The sequence below is a fragment of the Amblyomma americanum genome, chromosome 6, assembly GCF_052857255.1.
Source record: "Amblyomma americanum isolate KBUSLIRL-KWMA chromosome 6, ASM5285725v1, whole genome shotgun sequence".
In the NCBI taxonomy this organism is placed as follows: domain Eukaryota; kingdom Metazoa; phylum Arthropoda; class Arachnida; order Ixodida; family Ixodidae; genus Amblyomma; species Amblyomma americanum.
In genome coordinates this window covers 6,404,421-6,419,928 of record NC_135502.1, presented here as the reverse complement: position 1 = coordinate 6,419,928, position 15,508 = coordinate 6,404,421, and the positions used below count along the sequence as shown (strand labels likewise).

The 15,508-nt window shown below is 44.0% G+C and overlaps 1 protein-coding gene across 21 annotated transcripts in view; it reads left to right on the top strand.

Annotated features, from left to right (window-relative positions):
- Positions 1-15,508, top strand: part of LOC144136224 (protein turtle homolog B-like) — an 873,939-nt gene that overhangs the window by 169,390 nt on the left and 689,041 nt on the right. For 13 of the 21 annotated variants that reach the window (XM_077668378.1, XM_077668372.1, XM_077668375.1 and 10 more), the window contains one exon: positions 12,018-12,056. The exons of the other annotated variants lie outside the window; for them this stretch is intronic. The gene's annotated coding sequence lies outside the window, so the exon portion shown is untranslated. The remainder of the gene's footprint in view (positions 1-12,017; positions 12,057-15,508) is intronic. 21 annotated transcript variants of the gene reach the window in all.

Sequence of the window (15,508 nt, the reverse complement as noted above, 5' to 3'; positions counted from 1 at the left end):
CGCTAGGAAGAGTGAACAAAAAGCCCCAAGAAGATAGCCCCTGTATCGAGGCCTGATGATTTTTTCAAATTTCTTACCCTCCAAGTTTCCGTGGATAATATTCTTAACCTCCCCTTTTGTCTACACTGTCATTCATGCGGTGCACTCTATGCGTGGTCACAGTGAGGGCTTTTAAAGAGATAGGTAGGCGGTCTGCAAGTGAGTTCTGGAGTATGGTCATAAAAATGTTGCCGTGCTGTGCAGACGCCGAAAGAGGCGGAAAATTTGGTAAAAATCTGGCGTGCATCACGCCAGGAATTCCTGCTATCCTACCAAGAGAGTAGAAACCAAGCGGTTAAGTTTTCGGCGTACCCTTAATGGATAGCAGCACTATGTCTTCGACGGGCGACACGACACAAGGCATGACGACTTCAGCCTCGCTCTTTATTTGTCCTGTAACAGCAAACGGAATTTGTTAACACTTATAGTGAAATAGAGAGAAATGAGGTAAGTTTCAGCGTTGAAGCTCACTGAGGGCCTATTTCGCTTGATTGAGGACATGCAGTGTTACCACCGATATATAGCGTTCCCAGCCACAGCGATGGCTGTTGCTTAAAACAGCATTCTCTTTATTGTGGGCTTTCAAATAGAAAAGTGGATGCCAAGTACGCATTTCTACATCGTTAACACTCCTGACCTTTACTCCATCTCAGCAGTTCCTTGCAGCACTACCAAAGATGCACAAAGTGCATTGGCGACGTTCTGAAGCTGCACTGTGTAGTGACAGTACAAAATGGGCATATGGTATAGCGTACGCTGAAATAGTAGAGTGCTTTATAGCGTACATGTGCCAAACGCTATTTCAAATCAAATCTCACTGTCCGCTCTCGTTACGTGCACTATTTCCAATGTTTAGCCTGAGTGGCTCTTGCGTACGCTAAACCATCGTTTCCAAAAAGGCGGCGCCCTTTGAAGCAGGACCCTTCACTGCGGACTGGATTCGTCATTGCTACCGCCGTTTTCAACGCGTTCACTGGCCATAAATGCGGTACCGGGCTTTCACTTCGTCACATCTCGCCTGTAGAAAAACGTATGAGCGATAAATTCGAATAATTTTTAATTTAGAGTGATGATTCTGCCGCTTCTAGGCTTAAGAGGAGAGTTAGTTTGTCTACAAAAATGGTTTCCGTTCTAACAAGGTGGCACAACTAGGCTGACTCTAATGAAATCCCTGGATCTGGGAAAATACCGTGAGTACCGCACAGGTTTCAAGGGCCCCTCTTAAATTGCAAGACAAGAAGTAAAATTAGTAGCAGTAAGTGGTTTATTTAAATAATAAAAAGGAAGGAAAAGATTTTTGCTAGCCCCGGCATCTGCCATCGATACTGAAGCACCTTAGCTGGCAGCGAAAATAAAGGATAGCAGGCAGAATGGAGATATGAAGTGAAAGAGGCGAGGGGACAGGAATAGACGATAGGTGGGAGAGGTAATGTACACAAACACTATTTACAAAATAATAAATATGTACAGGTTGCAGGCGTTAGTATTTCAAGTAAAAAGCCAGAATTTAGTTTCTGTATTAAAATGAACTCTACAGTGAAGAGTAGAACTAAGGAAATTGTCAAATCTGTCGACTGTATGTACTGAGGAGTAAAAGTACGTAGCATTTCAATGCATAATAAAAAAAATAACTGTCTAGGCTTGGGGAAGATTCATGAAAGAAATATTTAGCAAGCACTTGTAGAATTTTTGTACAGTGGCTTCCAAAATTACCTTTTCCTGCTATCGCCATATCATTCGAATACTACATTATACTTTTAAAGTTCACGAGTGTCATTCTGCTCATACTAAATCCTGATTTCTCATATCTCATTCCACTCGGGATTGATTCTTAAAAGTACTGTGTAGCAAACTAAAAGAAGGTAACAATACTGGATATGCAGCAAATATGCGAAAGTGTATTGTGTTTATCTTTATGCGCGTATAATTTTGCATGCATGAGCGTGGAATGTGGAAGGCAATAGGAGGATTAAGAATGCAGGGATTAATAAAAATCTAATGAACATTGGAGAGATTCTTCGGCTATATCTCACGCTAATTTTGCAACACACGCTCGCATTGCAACGCTCTTAGAGGCACATTTTGATTTAGAATTCAGTTCTTTTTGTCAGGAGTGAAGTGGTCTTGTAAAATAAAAATACGGCATATTTGCCAGCTTATAGCCCAGATATTCAATACTGCATGAGCACATAGCACCCGCCAATTCAGGCAAGTGATAAAATTTTTCATCAAAGGCCCAATATCTCTCGTTACACAAATCAGGGAAGTGCTCAAATTCTTCATCAAAGGCCCAATCTCTCTCATTACACAAAACAAAGATATTAATTCTGAACCTCTGCACAACTAGCACGAAACAGTCGTGGTGCATATCAGTCAGTGACTACATCATGGAATATTTCGGGATCGTGCAGGTATACAGATGGACGTTGTATGTAGTCCTTAAGAAGACCCTAATAAAGAATGGCCGTTGACAACATTGCTCTTCAAAGCGGAAATGCCATACGTCGCGTTTATCGTTTCACACATAAAAATCACACAGCAAACCGTGTGTCTTGGGGAACTTTTTTCTTTTCTCGAAATTAAACAGCGCTACATGTATATAGACAAATACACACAAAGACACGACACAGAGAGAAATGACAGGGCATGACAGAAAGACATGACATGAGAGAAAGTCCTGTCATGCCTGTCTGTGTATTTGTCTAAATATGTAGCGCTGTTTAATTTCAAGAAAAGAAAATGCATCACCAACTAGCCTTGCAACGTGTTATAGTAAGCGGTGTTGGAGCACAATCGTTTCTTTTCCGGTACATAGGTGATAAGTTGACATTCCGTCTGCAATAGGGAATAAAGCTGTAACTGTAAGGTGCGCGAAATGGAAACCAACGGGGAAAGCGTTGCGCTGCCAATAACAAATAATTTCACCATGAAAAATAATGCAGCACAAAGCAGCCAGGGGAAGTGCGGTAGCCGAATTATACGAAACGAGCGGACAGATGACTCATTTTAGCGTGTATATCTACAGGAGACGGAAACCAACCTACAAAAAAGCTTGCTACTTGAGTCGCTATTTAGCAGACGCGGGGGAACGCAAATCACTCCCTCCTGGCTCTTGATCAAGTTCATTAAAGCGGTGGTCGCTGTTCCCCGATTTAAAAGCCCAGCTAAATCTATACCGCACTTAAATAACGAGGAAGTAAGCAAGTAGGTTCCGAAATGTCCAATCGCGTTGCAAGAATTTGGTTGGCGCTCCTGTCACTATTTATTGGTGCTTCACGAACCAAATATGTTACTGTCGAATGTCTCCATTTTAGACAAAGCATGCGTTGCGTTCAATGTTCACAATCCACGCAGCTCCATTTCTATGACCTCGTCCATACGACATTCCTTTGTTCACGAGCAGAGCGCCATGATGTACAAGCTATCATCAAACACTTATCTCGTAGGGCCGTGTGTTGCTCGTGGGAGCAAATCTATCTCGCTTTATCACATGCAGCCGAATAGCTCGTCGTTTGCCGTCACTCTTGCCCCTTGGAATGGCAGAAAGGGCCTTCCCGGATTATTAGCTGTTGCTGCACTCGAAGGCGCTGCAACAGGACATATTTCTCGATAGACAGCCCCTTACCAGGTTTTTTTTTTTTTTTCAAAACGCAAATCTGTACACGACATGCCTTGCAGCACGCCGCGCAAGCCCTCTTCCAACTGCGGCTCTGGCGCCCGGAAATCCGCGGGAACATTTATGGCGGTGCCTGGCCACGTAACCGCAGGGAGCGAATCAGAGGCGCGGGGGCGCAGACAAAACATATGCGGCACATTCCCTTTTACCCTTTTATTGGTCCTTTCAGAAAAACAAAAACAAAAATACATAAATGAAAGAGAGAGGGAGCCCGGACCAGCAACGCTTCACCGGGCTTAAAGCCAATAAAAAAAAAAACGGAGCTAAACGCAAAAAAAAACTTAATTTAAAGAGAAAAGCAGGGAAATAAAAACAACCAACTTTAGAGCTTATCGTTGAGTCTCGGTTTCCATACGCTGAACTAAATGCGAAAATGTGACAAATCGCATAACGCGCCACAAAATTATTTCGTTTATTATACTACGTAGGAGTGCGTATACGCTTATGGTATGTAGCCTGCGTCGATTGATGCTCTTTTCTAACCATACCTGTGTGTACGCTGCGAGGAGACGACATGCACACGACGAGACGTGGAGGAACACGTTGAACGCACTCTCCTGATTGGTTGGAGAGGTCCCTGCCTTCTTATGAGGAAGGAACTTATGAGATGGAGCATAGGTAGGTAAGCTTGTAAGCAAATATTTTTTTCTTGTGACCTGTCTCACGACACTTAGATGAAAGAAATCTTAACTCTGATGCTGTACGTATTTTAGTTCAGGGTTCGCCAGTAAGCTAGGTCTTGTAAGCATCGGAACAGGCGGCGGGAACTTCTTGCTGCTTTGGTTTTTATTCGCCATTTTTCGATTGGAGATGAAAACTAGAAGGCCGTCTACTCATTCTTGCGAAAATCTGCTCAGTGAGGCCTTTATGTCAGCCGAGGTTTGCATTTTCTATTTTTTTTCTATAGGAATGCAAGAAAAATATGTGTCGCTTAATGACGACTCGCAACAATTATTAACAACCGGAACGGCACAGTAACTAACGCTTTTTGTTTTCGTCCCATAGCTGACCTGGCTGCGAGAATCTAGGGGATTGGGGTTTTATTTTGATTGGGTGCTTACCAGTTTCGCCTGAATCAAAACCGAACCGCATGGCCGCCCATCGAACTCGCTGTACTCTTTTTTGCATTCATTCATTATTGATAAACATTCTGTTATCTTATTTCTGCTGTGTTGCTCTCATGCATACGCTGTATAATTTCTTTTCTATTTATTTATTGACGACCGCTACTGTATTGTTCATTAATTGTTATTTCGTTTTGTCTGCTGCTGCCATGTAATGGTTTCCTGGGCCTTCGTCAAGCTGTTCGTACAGCTTTTAGCCCAGGTGACCATCCAGATACTTTCTGGAGAATAAAATATGATTTGATTTGATTTGATTTCACCTGCCTCAGCAGCTGTGCCATAGCTCCGGAAGTCCGCTAGGTAAACTTGCATGGTCTTGCATTTTGCTCGGAAGTTGACCGCAACGAACTTCCTTCACAAAAATATCTTCGTCAGCGATTTGCCCGCTTTTCTTTTCCTTCAAGCCCGTGCTACAATAGCGAACTGCTCACGGTTTATAAGCCTCCACAGCGAGAGAACGCCCTAATTTTTTTTTTGTTTTACGTAGGTTACCACGCCTATGTAAATAACGTCCAAACCTTTACATAGTTCCTTTATGCATTTCAATGTACCTAAATGCTTTTATGTGAAATGACATCTATGAATTTTTCCCATATCTAACTCAGCGTCTGCACGAGAAGTCGATTTACCAAATATAATGAATTTATGAAAGTGCATCACTGCCATGAAACCAAATGGTTTAAGCGACAAAAATGAAGAGTTAGTGAGAATAGGTACGCTCATGAACCCAACAAAAGCACGTGGCGCCTGATTCCATACCGGCGGTAATCGAAAGTTCTGCGCTGTCCGTCGCTCTGCGTTATGAACCTTAAATTTTAACGCTTATCTTCTGATCTCGGGAGATCTACGACACGGTGAACTACAGTGCTTGACGGGATGATCTAGAGGTGTAGCCTCTGTCAACAGTAAGGACCCCGAAGGATTTGCGTGAAAGTCACATAGTGGAACCCGCGTAGCATCCATGAAAGCCCTAGCCATCGGAGGGGTGGAGACGGCAGAAGACGGAGGGGACTGCGATGCTTTGTTTTTCTTAGGTATTTCTTGGGCTTTCTAATGATTCATGTAGTATGGCGACGTTGATGATATATAAAACACAAATTTACATATCATCATCATCATCATCATCATCAGCCTTACTACACCCACTGCAGGGCAAAGGCCTCTCCCATGTCTCTCCAATTAACCCTATCCTTTGCCAGCTGCATCCACCCTTTGCCTGCAAACTTCTTAATCTCATCCGCCCACCTAACCTTCTGCCGCCCCCTGCTACACTTACTTTCTCTTGGAACCCACTCCGTTACCCTTAAAGACCAGCGGTTATCTTGCCTTCGCATTACATGCCCTGCCCAAGCCCATTTCTTTCTCTTGATTTCGACTAGGATGTCATTAACCCGTGTTTGTTCCCTCACCCACTCTGCCCGCTTCCGATCTCTTAACGTTACACCTATAATTTTTCTTTCCATGGCTCGCTGCGTTGTCCTTAACTTAAGCTTAACTTTTTTCGTTAGCCTCCACGCTTCTGCCCCGTAGGTGAGTACCGGTAAGATTATGCTGTTGTACACTTTCCTCTTGAGGGAAATTGGTAAACTGCCACTCATGATCTGCGAGAATTTGCCATATGCGCTCCACCCCATTCTTATCCTTCTAGTTATCTCCCTCTCATGATCCGGATCAGCTGTCACTACCTGCCCTAAGTAGACGTATTCCGGCACAATTTCTAGGCTCTCGCTGCCAATTGTGAACTGTTGTTCCCTTGCTAGGCTGTTGAACATTACCTTGGTTTTCTGCATGTTAATTTTTAGACCCATCGATCTGCTCTGCCTGTCTAACTCGTTGATCATGATTTGCAGTTCACCTCCTGAGTGACTCAGCAAGGCAATGCCATCAGCAAATCGCAGATTATTTAGGTATTCTCCATTTATTCTTATTCCCAACTGTTCCCAATTCAGGCCTCGAAATACCTCCTGCAAACATGCGGTGAACAGCATTGGCGAGATCGTGTCTCCTTGCCTGACGCCCTTCCTTATTGGAATTTTATTGCTGACTTTATGGAGGACTATTGTAGCTGTGCAGTTGCTATATATATCTTCCAGTATTTTGACATAAGGCTCTTCTACCCCCTGATTACGCAATGCCTGTATGACTGCTGAGGTTTCCACTGAGTCGAATGCTTTCTCGTAATCAATGAAAGCTATATATAGAGGTTGGTTATATTCTGCGCATTTCTCTATCGCCTGATTTATAGTGTGAATATGATCTATTGTGGAATATCCTTTACGAAAGCCTGCCTGATCATTTGGTTGATTAAAGTCTAACGTTGCCCTGACTCTATTAGCGATTACCTTAGTAAATACTTTGTAGGCAACGAATAGTAAGCTGATCGGCCTGTAATTTTTCAAGTCCTTAGCGTCTCCCTTCTTATGAATTAAGATAATGTTTGCATTCTTCCAAGCTTCTGGTACAGTCGACATCATAAGGCATTGCGTATACAGGGTGGCTAGTTTTTCTAGCACGATGTCCCCTCCATCCTTCAACAGATCTGCTGTTACCTGATCCTCCCCAGCTGCTTTTCCCCTTTTCATTGCTTCTAAGGCTTTCTTTACTTCATCTTTCGTTACTGGCGGGATGACGCATTGCTGTGCACTGCTGTCTTTCTCATTAGCGCTCTGATTACATTGGCTACTGTACAGGTCTGTGTAGAACTCTTCGGCTACGTTAACTATCTTATCCATATTGCTAATGACATTGCCCTGCTTGTCTCTTAATGCATACATCTGTTTTTTACCTCGAAAATTAAGCTTCATATACTGCATCCGCAGATAAGGATATACTCTAGTAAATTGTTCTAGTCTAGATAATATATTTTAATTAATGCAAATAGAAATGTACTGTGAATAGCAGCTTAGCTAATAAGCATTATTAACAAATACGCATAGATCCAACCTTTTATCGTTCTTGTTTATGCAGCTAGTAAATATTCCCTTTTTCAACCCCGTAGCGGACATTGACGAGCCGGGTTCGTCTTATGCTGGCTTTCATTTTTGGCTCATGACGAGTGCAGCTTGTGTGTTTGCTGATAATCTGTATCCAGTTTACGGGGGGTAGGGCTCGTCCATAGGTTATTTTGGTATGCCGACAAATGGCAGCACGGTTAATAAATTACCACTTCGCTTTAACTCTCGTCAACAAAGTGTTTCCGTTAGGGGTAAGCATTTTAGTTACCAAGTTTACATGCGTTATTAAGTCATTGCAGTATATTATGCTTGATCACAAAATTCCCTCACTCCTTAGTTATATTCTTCTGTACATTTTTCATAGTAGACAGCTGCGAAAAATTTTTGCTTCAAATTCTGTCTTTTATAAAAGCCAACGCAAAACAAGAACCAGGAGAATTTCGAAATTTGCGGCTGGTGTAAACGCACTTTATATCCAGTGAGTGAAACCTACACTTTTGTGCTACCCCGTATAGACTTCAGTCACTATGAGATAAGAATTTATATACATCAAGTGACAGGCAACTCAGGTGCAAGTGTTACACTCTTAACGTTAACTTGATCACCTTTTAATATTATTCTTGTTTTATTTCATACGCCTCTACGAGATAGTAGAGGAAAGGGGCAGTCCTATTCACTACATTTCAGTCATTTAGTGATACCTGCTCGCCATCTATCAAGATGGCACTGCGTGCGACACTGATGTAAAAGTGCATGAAATATTGTCGCGAAGCTCTATGCCAGTTTCACTATGTGCTTAGCTTCTACGGCATTCAAGACTTCTCGTCGCATTCTTGGTGCGTCATTTCGAAATGTCGCTGCCATTCTTAAATAGAGCAACGGCCAAGAGCGATGACAGTTCTTATTCGGATGGCTGTCGAGTTTACTTGACGATATCGCCGTTACTGAACTCCGTTCATTTTAGGGCTTAAGTTCGCTGAAAAAAAAATATTTGATTTGCAGTGCTCTGTATGTCTCCCTGCCTAAGTGCAGTCATTTCTACATGAAGATATGAGAGAGACAATAGGCTTGTACGTTCCTCACTTAAAGGGTACTGCATCTCACCATGCCTCCTGACAACGGTTCTTCATTTAATTTCATCTGCGCTGACAACTCCTCCGCCCCTTCCATGTGCGGCTTTGCGCCTCTTCCGCAAGTCATTTACGATCAGTGCGTGCGGATATCCCGAGAACCACGTTTAATTACGTTTGGAAGCGCGTGGATGGGCGGTCCTTCCGAAAGGACTCTACGGGTGGCGCAGCTTTCGGCGTCAAGCGAGGCCGAACAGGTGAACAGGTTTTTCCCGCGTCCTTGTCCACAGCGGCCCTAGTCGCACCATCACGCACCTCTTGTGTCCCAGCCGTCGGCCACCGGGTAATTGGGCACGCAATGGCCAGACTCGCTAATCTGCCAGCACGACTGCCTCCTTTATGCAGGCGAGTTTCGCACTGCCCTCTCCCCTCATTATGCATGGACACAAGCAGGAGGGCAGTCGCTTGCGCCACAATTCTCGGCATCCTTGTCTCTGGTGTCTTTCATTATCGTAACGTCGAACAGCTGAGTCACTTCAACCCTTATCAAAGACGTATCGGGTTGTTTTGCACGTTCATATGTTAGCAGCTGTGTTGTCTGGGATCACTTAATAAGAGTTAACGATTTAAAACGGTAACAGCTGGTTGAAAGCCACTAGATATAACAAGGCAAATGAACGTTTTTTTGTCGTTGTTCACTTGTGCACCTTGGGCGATTGCGCTTTTTCAACGCTTCTTCTCTTGTCCGGTAGACGTTGTGTTGAATAGTACACGGCTGTTGTCTACATTGACCTCACCTGCCAACGTAACGTGCTGTCGGATACCAGCAATAAACGGTGCTGAAGATTTCAATACCGTCAAAAGCGGTGGAAAATATGTTGTCGGTGGTCTCACAGCTGCAGTCGTCTTGTGGAACTGTGTTCCAGTGCTTTCGGGCTATTAGTAAAGCGCCTCAGTCTTGCTGACCAGTGAGTTAAAAAACGAACAGTCATTGCCATTAGCTTGCTGGGCATTGGTACATCCGCAAGGAAAGGGGATGCGGGCCTACTCTCATCCCAGCAAGCTGTAGTACATTTGTTACTTCAATACACTGCAACATCAGCTCTTCATAATATTACTTCTTCATTAGTTGGGATGGAATTAAAAGGTGCAAGCAGTTCCGTCGGGAGGCAGGGGCATGATGGAGAGGGTGGTGATGGGTGTATACAGTAAATACCTGATGGCGGTGTTTAAGCAGGCTTAACTTTTCAATCCGTTCAAGACACGGATGTGAATGTAGTTTACAAGTTACGCCATCCATGAGAGCCGCGTTAATTTTCGGCAGCGCAGAAGGTAAGGTAATATCTGCAAAATTTTGCACGCGACTATGCAGCAGGTCAGCACTCGAGACTAAGACTACTTAACCACTGCAAAAGCAGACTGAACCTGGATCACTTTATACCAGATGTGCCTCTGTCCGTTCTGGAGAAAGCAGTATAAGATATTATCCCAACCTCAGTCTGGGCCAAAGCCTATGCTTGTGTTCTCACTGATAATTGTGCAATATTCGGATGTGCGAAACCAGAGAATATTAAGAAAAATCCAACTGGTTCTCATATACAAGCCTTTCTTTCCTTTATAGGGGGACTGAAAATAGGAAGGCAGGCAGTATATGGAAGATTGGAGTTCGATGATGATACAAGCTGAAGAGTGAGCTAGGAGAACCTGAAACGCACCTGCCTCGCGTGCAGCTGCGTTTTTCACATGAGCGCCTCGTGTAGTGCACGGCAGTAAATGACAGTTGAATCGGGCCCTTCCTGCAGACCGAGACCATTTCTTAACGATGAACCTCGTCACGAGAGCCATTCCAAAAGTATCAGGCAATAATGGTTTAAAAAAGAAGCTACTGCGCGCCTGTGCAGTGCCGAGTGCAGGAACAAGCGTTTAAAAAAATAATCACGGGGTTCTGAGAAAAAGCTGGATGTGTTGTTCACTAACTGCCTGATTTTGTCTCGAAGCTATATGGTTGCCCTTTACGGCCGCCATTGTGAGTTGCAGTTTTCTGTATCAATTCGCACTTCGCCAGGTGCATTACAGGTCGCGATTCCTGGTCATCTCTGCTTGTGATAAGCTCCATGAAAGGCTTTTCAGCAAGTGCAGGTTATGCAAAGAAAGCTTTGCGTCGCATACGTTCCTTTAATTAAAACCCTGCATTATAAGTTGGCGTCACTAAGAGCCCTTTTATCCACAACCCGTTGTTTAGTTTTGTATTATGCACTTCTGAAAGCAAGCAAACCTTGATTACACAACATTGAGTAAAGCTACGCTTGTTGACATTTATAGCTGCAGAACAAGGAATATTTCTTTATGCGCGCTACGCTTTCGTAGTCTGAATGCGACAAGGCTGACTTTACACGTTTAACAGCATTATAAAAAGGAACTGCGCTAACTCATGTGCAGTTTCAGGAATGAACAAACAGAACACACAAAGGCGGCAAAAAAAATTAGTATCTTCCTATACTCTGCTGCGCCGCGTAGGCTTTCAGAGGAGCCCAAACATAGAGTTTCGCCCAGCTCTTGTTCCTCACATCTTAATGACAGAGAGAGGCAGCAACAAGCTAGAAAAGAAGTTAACGAGACTTAACGCCTGGTTTGTTACTAAACACTACAGGAGGAGAAAGAGCAAACTGAAAGACAAGAGGCTTTTTTCCCAACATTTTGGTTTTCTTGAACCTGGCAAATAACTTCTCTCAGGGGCGCGCACATTCCAATTTCTGGGAACCAGAGTTTTGTTTAGTTTCTACTCAACGACGAAGAGCAGGGCCTCTGTTGACAAGGGCTACTAGGCTTTAGAATCTACTTTTCAATTTTTCTTTTATTTAATCCTCAAAGTGGTCTGGATAGAGTTTTGCTGGGTAAAAGAACAGAAAATTGCCTGATATTGTGTTGGATGTTCCTCTTTTACTTTTCGCGCTTATTTGCGAAACTAGCTTTTTCATTTGTTTGTTGGAAGTTGCACCATTTCAGGGCATGAAATTTTAACTCTGTCTTCCTTTCTGACCACCTCCTAGGAAATGTTTACAGGTTTGCGTACTTGCTTCCCTAAAACTCTCGCAAAGCCCGTATAAGTTCCTCCTCTCTTGATTTTTATAGAAATATTCTTCTGTTCTTGCAGAATGGGGGCGACCTAATGGCACGGATCTGCACTTGCCTGGTGAGTGATTAGCTGAGACCTTCAGCATTTTTCTTTTTCGGTGCGTACATATCTCGGGGCGTGTTTGTCGCGGTCAGTCTTCCCCTATGCGGTATTGCTTCTTAGAGCTAGTTTTGCCGCTCTGCCAAATTGAGGAACCTATACGAAGCGTTTTGTGAAGGGAAAGTTTCTTTCTTGGCCTTTCTAGGGGTAGAAAATTTCCATATAAGTCACCGTTCAGCCAATACAGACTTCAGCGCCAATTCCTCCCATGTGGTCAGGGAAGCTGACTGAAGTGTCGTATTGTCGTTACGACAACGGTATCAAGCTTCACTCATCTACTAGAAGGGTCCAAACCGCTGCCGGCTAAAGTAGAGCAGCTTCGTGTCCCCGTGCCTCAGACAATTTGGTCCCCGCCGCTGCCTATTGGGCTACGTGCGGGCGCAGGAATGATCGAATTTCAAGAATGAGTTCTCTTCCAGTCACCAGGGGCGCTGAAGTAGTCAAAATCGAAACTAACCAGAGTTTCCTACACATGTAATTACTTCCGTTTCGTTAAAGGTTTGTACAAGGCTACCGGGAGTCCTTAATTATCAATAGACACCAAGAGGAGCTGAGACACAAAAACGATATGTGGCACACTGGGCAAGACGTGCCGCGTAGTGGGCGAGAATAATAGATCGGTACAACTTATCTACCCTTAAAATTAAATCATAGGGATCTTAACGGAAACAACAAGGCCCTTAAGATGACATCGAAGTAGTACACAAGTTTGCTGTACAGTTTAAAGTAAATGTGCCAGAGCGCGCACGCGTCTTCGTGCATAAAACACGGTGTATTAATACAGAAAACAGCCCCGGCGATGAAGTCAGTTACACATAAGCAATTCACGATAACGAGCAGCGTAGACAGCATACCTTTAATCTATGAAAATAAAATTTTTTATCAACCGTTTCTCTAGCCTGTCACCCGGCACATACGAGGCAATTAATTATGCAGCGTGGATTCTAGGCCAAGCTATGAAATGTTGGTGAAAAAGAACAGCTCTTGATTTTAAGCTGCCTACACATAACGGTGGTTTTTGCGGATTTATGTTGAACACGGGCTCGCCGGCTGAATTCTGTACCGCGTCAGACGCAGACGAAGGCAGAGGAAAAACAAAAATGGCCTCTCGCTAAAACTTTATACGGTGTAATAAACCCCAAATTTCTGAAGTTACTCATTTGCCCTTCACTGTGACACACCTCTTGTCTCACGTGTTATGTTTAGCAGGTGAAAATATATTCCTAGTGCTGCATCTAGGCGGCCAAATTTTCTGTGCAATCAAATTAAAACTAGTTTTTTCGGAAAGCGACGGAACCGGTTTCCGTGGAATGCCTCGCCTTTGGTTTCGCTTCCGGACCAAACGCGGAGACTGGTTTGTCGAGTTGCTCGTAAAATTCGTGTGAGCATCAAAGCACAGATGCAAGCAACTGTACAGCGTGGCGTGCCACGGCTTGTTTCGGCCTGTCTGAGTCGTTGTTTTACGATAAGAGCTGAGGTCGCTAGATGTTCTGCCGTATATAGCGAGTGAAGTCTGGAAAGAGCAGAGAGATACGACCAGAAAGAGAAAGTCTGCGAATCACGCACTGGCTTTCGCTAGGCGTTTTATTTCCGTTCCATTTTTTCCCCTTTCCACGCCGCGAAGACTTGGCAGTAAAAACTGCCCCCCGTTGGAATCATGCATAGGCGGCGGATTTCGCCCGAGGGACCTGTGAACTCTCGGACGGTGGGCGGCCAAGGGCTGGAGGCGTGTGCGAGCATATGCGTCTCTTGCAGAAGAGGATCTGCATTCTTTCCGGTTGAAGCAGCACGTCGCAATCTGGCGCTTCATGGAAAAATGCACGCAGGATTCTCGGAAAGTGAGAAAGGGGCAAGCGCGTAATTTCTACCGGCAAGTACAGTCGAGCGAGGGAAGACCGAAGCAGCAGATTCGGCGTGTGCCTTCCGCGCTCGAACCGCGTGGACGCTGCTGTGTTTGAAAGGAAACGCCGATGGCGTGAGTCGGTCTACACAGCAACGTGGCTGCCTTAAGCAAGGGGTCCCTCTTCTTTCTGACACGCTCCGCAGAACACGACCTTGTGCCTTGTAGTTAAGCACAGGCAGAGGAGGGACATCGCCCCACACATCAGGATTGTTTATCATACACGCGAAAAAAAAAATTACTTCGGCGCTTAGCTTCCAGCATTGCTGGTGAGGTGCTTCTGTACCGCCCGCTCTTAGTGGAGCTGCTAACTTCAATAAGACCGTTTGCATTCCTGACCAGCTAGCAGTGTAGCGCCAAAGAAACATTTGCCGTGAATGGAGCCGCACAGCTAGCAGTGTCTTAAGGAGGAAAGCTGAAGAAGCAGTTAAGAAATTAAAACGCAATCCGCTTAACTGGTAAATATGGCTGGGCAAAATGTAAACTGCATCAGTTTGCTGTGTTTATGAATACTCACAAGATAATATTTCTAGAAGAGAGAGTTAGGTAAGAACTATCTATCATATGGAACAAAGAATACACATATTCATGTTCAAGAAATGTAGTTTTCAGGATGTTGTTCTGCGTGCCAGTTTAATCTACACCAGAAACCTTGTTAATCTACATGAAACGAGAAAGAATGGCTTTGACTGACGCGAATTGTATTGAGTGCATCGCTACTGTGACTTGTCTGTGTTTTCACTGTTTACCATCTACCAAACTTTTCTTCAATGATATTATTAATGAATTCAAACACGGTTTTGCATATAATATCGCTCATTATTTCGCGATGCTAATATTAAGACGTGCACTACAAGCCTGCGTTAGGACTGCTTCCAAAGCACTCTTTCTTTGACAGGTAAAGAACAGAGTACAATAGCTTTTTATGCAAGCGTAACAAACAAGCCAGAAGGTAGCAACTGGACAAGCGCCATTCTTGCTTTTCTTTTCTATCAGCGCTGGTAGCGCCACCTTCAGAATTAAAGCACGCCCCAACCAGTGCCGCAACGTGCTCTCCAAAGTGAGCGAGGCTTTTCAACTGGAGCGTTCATGAGGTCCGGGTTTAGGATGACAGGCTGCAGTTAACTGTAAAAACATAAGCTGGGATAGACCGGTGTCCATATTACCTGTGTTTTCGAAGGTCTTTGAAAAACTTTTGCACATACGCTTATCCAAATTCATTGACAAATACAATCTTCTTACTTCACATCAGTATGGCTTTACTAAAAACAAATCAACCGAACTGGCACTTCTTGCACAAAAAGAATTTATTCTTGAGCAGTTTGAACAAAACTTTCTGGCACTTAGTGTATTTGTCGATTTTTCAAAGGCCTTCGATTTGGTGGATTACAATATTCTGTTGCTAAAACTAGAGCGATATGGCATCCGCGGAACTGCCTTACAACTAATAAGGTCGTATTTATCTCAGAGAAAGCAAGTGGTTCAGCTAAATAATGCCCGTTCTCCACGC